The following is a 4,750-nucleotide window of genomic DNA, read 5'->3' as shown; positions in this document are numbered from 1 at the left end:
TGATTTATTTTAATGCTATAAATCTTCACATCATGGTGCAGTAGGTCTAAAATTCTACACATTTTATGATAACTTTATTTTATTTTAATAGATATAGGAAGATGTTTTATGAGTGCCAATGAGACAACTCTCCATCCAAGTAAAAAATTATAAAAGTAAACCATTACAGGTCAAGGTACAACCTTCAACACAGAGCTTTGGCTCACACCTAACAGCAAGCTATAAAGGGCCCCAAAAATTACTAGTGTAAAACCATTCAAACCGGAAAACCAACAGTCAAATCTATAGAAAAACGAGAAACACTTATGAACCACATAAACAGACGACAACCACTGAACATCAGATTCCTGACTTGGAACAGGTGAAAAGGTCAGTCAACCCCAAAAAGGAGTCCATTGACTAATTCCATCTTTCATTTTCTTTAAGATCATGTCTTGCTGATAATTATTGTTGGTTGGAGTTTCTCTTATTCTACTATTGCTTTCACAGATAATGCCAATTATGAATTACATAATTCATCACTCCTATAAGGTATCAACTGATTATTTTGTCCATGTTGATTTATTTTTAGATAATCATCCGATCAATTATGGTGTAAAAAAGATTCCATCTATCATAATCTTCAGGATTTTAGACAGTCACAAAACCAAATAAGTGAAAATGGTCATTGACAGACAATACATTCTACAAGGAGTCAATGGACAATTTTAGTTGTGTTGAATTATTTGAAATCCTACAAGAAATGATCAGCTAGTGTTTTCAAGAAAATAGCCATCAACTGTGAAATTTCCTAAAAGTGCATTGTAAAAGCAATAATGCCATAACTAGGTTTCTGTTTTTTTCTGGGAAGTAGATAGATCATTATATGCTACTAATTTTTATCCAGTCAGTTTACCTGCTTAAGGTTGTACTTCTTTAAATATAAAGAATGCATTTTCCATTAGGAACTCCCTATGCGGCTAAAACTGTGACACTTCATGAAGTTTCGTGAAAAATAATATCCCAGAACGGAAAGTTTATAGGAACTTCTATTTTATTCAAAGGTCAAAATATAGGGCTAAATCTTGGACATAATTTATTAAATAAAAATATTCACACCCAGTATGGTTCAAATCAAATTGTTGGTTTTTAAGGCGAAGAATTTTTTAAAGGTTACATCCACAATGGACTGACACAATGATAAACAATTGATTGTTGGTGTTTTAGTGCCACTTTTACGCTATATTGGGGCGCCCAGTTTTAATTTGTGAAGGAAGCTGGAGTGCCCAGAAAAATACCACAGTCCTCGATAGGAAAACTGACAATCCTAGTAAATTAAGATTGGAGTCCGAGTGCACCCGCAAGAGCCAGGTTTGAACTCATACCCTCAGTGCTGACTGGCTAGTGATTACAGTAGTAGAACAACTTAGACCACTTGGCCACCGAGGTCCCTCAATGATGAACAAAGGAAACTAAATGATAGCAATAGCTCATATGAAACTTTTGCTCTAAGTGAGAAAAAAATATATATGTGGTCTTCAATGATAGACATCATGTATGTTTGTCTCAAATAATTTTGTCACTGCATTGTAATGTTCTCAGGATTTCTGTCTTGTCTTTATTACCTAACCTTAGTTATCCTGTAATGTTTTACTTGCTTCACTTTTGTTTACATTAAAATGTTTAATCAATACACATGCATTATAAATAATACATAGAAAAAATACACATGACTTTATTGGCAAGGTTCAATTAATATGATACAAAGTTGTAACTGGCAGAGATTATGGATTCATAATTCTTTCTATTCAAATCTTTGGTGAACAGTTGTAGAAATGTATTATTTTGTAAAAATACAATTACAAAATTACAAAACATAAAATAACAATACTTTAAAATAAACAAATTATCACAACTTAAGATTCAAAGAGTCTTCGCTTATCTGAATCATTTACTAACACAAAAACAATTATTCATCAGTTAAATCAAAAAAAGTTTAGACTAAATCATTGCGTCAAGTTATTTTTCTACCTCTGAGGAAATAAAAGGTTATGAAATTAGTTGGTTTACAGTTATATGTCTCTTTAACATACTAGGGTTGTCTTCGTGAAATATAGGTTGCTATTAAAAAAATCAGTCATTATTCCTTGGCAAATAGGTTGAAATTTATTATCTTCAAGTTATTGCTCATGTCAAAGCTGATCCAAATTTTCTTTCTTTGAATATGGTCAAAGTATTCACAATAAACTTTGGTATGATATATTACTTTTAACATCAGCTTGATTGCAGAAATTCTGCAACCTACCACAAATGGATTGTTAGGTATTACTCAAGATACAACTGAGATGGAACACCATGCCCACTTGCACATTCCTGTCCATGTTGAGTGAACTGTGAAATCTGGGTCAAAATTGAAATTTGTCATGTAATTTAAATGAACAAGTTGGTGTGCCCAAAACTTCATGATTAACTAACTTAAAACTTGAACCTGAGAATGAAATTATTTCCCAATCTCACATTTCTATGTTCAGTGACCCATGTAATTGAGGTAAACACTGATTTGGTATATCATTTCAGATGAAGTTCACATTATATGAAAATGTGCACTTAAGCTTTAAGTTGATGTTACCACAACACCTTCATTACAAACTACCTTAACCAAAAACTATAACCTGATATTGTACGGACTTACTAATGCACAGATCAGTATACATAATGCCCCCTTCTATCTTAGTCAGAGCAAAAATTCAGGTTACGGTGTTGGTTTGAAAGTTGTTTTCAAAGTTGTCTTGTATCCAGTATAAACCCCGTTTACTTATTCATAAGGTTTTGTGTAACCTACATATTAATTTTTATGAACCCTACAACATAGCTAATGATGTTCAAAAACACTCTTCAGTAAGGAGGTATCAATGTCAATCAACTATTTCCCATAGTTACTTTCCTTTTACTTACAAATGTACATACATAATGGTACTATATAAATATTACTTGTGATTTGAGAGTGCCATTTTAAAGCAACACTATTCAAGGATATGGTTTTTCATTGGAGTATTGTAAATAGAATTTGAGAAAAAATGATAGTACCATTTAGAACATTGTAATATAAAAGTTATTTTGCATTTTTAATTGAGTATTATATTATATTGAATTTTAACAGAAAATGAAAGCACCATTTTAAACAAATCATTATAAATACAAAAACATTAATTGAAATTATCATAATAAATAAAAAATTAACATCATATTTATATACACAAAACAAATATAATATTGTAAAATAACTTTATAGTAGAAAAATATAAATATATATATTGCACCAATAACACTTCATTACACACATTCAGTCAAATTAACTACCTTTACATGTATACCTCAATTCAATTGTATAACTTAAAGCTTTCTGTAATTATCACAATAACAAAATTAGATTTTCCATATCTAAATTCGATTTGTAGATTTAACTCTCTATTATTTAGAGTCTTACAAAATACTAATTTCTAAAAAGTCTATTCTGCTTATGAATTATTTATTCTTGGTACAATTTTTTTTTGGTTTGCATAAAAATCATAGTTTTGTAGGTACTTGATTTTGTAGTTTTGAAAAATTCTGCAAACAGGTCTACAGATAATTAGTATGATATCCACAAAAATTAATATCTTACTAATAATAGTTCAACCACAGTATAGAACAATTCTAATATATACACAAATGCTTATTCAATAGTTTTAAAACATAACAAAAACAATTTAAATCAACAATATTTAAGTTTATGTACAACAACAATAATAGTCAACAATACTATAAATTATAGAGTATAGGAATGATTTAAATACATTTATTTATACACTAAACTGCCTTTGATTTTAACCTGGACTAGAAATCTTTTATCAAATTATCTGAATGTTCAGTTTAAATTTATCTAGAGCTAGAACAATGAAATAGAAATTATGAGGCGTTCCAACTTTTGTGTCAAATAGTATGTGACTGCTTGGTAGATATGAAAATCACTTACAAGGAAACTCAACATTATTAAATTACAAATTAGATATCAAATATTATACATCTGCTGTATTTAAGAGGAGTGATCATTATTTATACAGAAGTTGCATAATATGTAAAACAAGAATGTGTCCTCAGTACACGAATGCCCCACTCGCACTATCATTTTCCATGTTCAGTGGACCGTGAAATTGGGGTAAAAACTCTAATTTGGCGTTAAAATTAGAAAGATCATATCATAGGGGACATGTGTACTAAGTTTGAAGTCGATTGGACTTAAACTTCATCAAAAACTACCTTGACCAAAAACTTTAACCTGAAGCGGGACAGACGGACGGACGAACGAACGGACGGACGGACGCACAGACCAGAAAACATAATGCCCCTCTACTATCGTAGGTGGGGCATAAAAAACATGGCCAGAAAGACCGACAGATGCTTGAAGAAATAATGTCATTGCTAGTACAACCTACTCCTTGTGATATAATTATTCTCTCTTTATCATTTCACGACTTTCAGGGTTATCACGTTCATGTAACTAAATAGCATGTAATAAGTTAGTTATTTTTTCTGCAAAAACAAAATAAATGCTTTGTACAAACAACTTTAAATAATTATATAATTTGTTCTGACATTACAAAAAAATATTGCACCAAATTTTTACTAAATAGTTATCGCATACTGTGAAATCATTTATTTTTTCGTGACTAGCAAATTTGGTGGATTGAGGGAGAAATGTATTTTTGTGGCTATTTGATATGATGATTTT

The sequence above is a fragment of the Mytilus edulis genome, chromosome 1, assembly GCF_963676685.1.
Source record: "Mytilus edulis chromosome 1, xbMytEdul2.2, whole genome shotgun sequence".
NCBI classification, from domain to species: Eukaryota; Metazoa; Mollusca; class Bivalvia; order Mytilida; family Mytilidae; genus Mytilus; species Mytilus edulis.
This window is presented reverse-complemented; position numbering follows the sequence as displayed.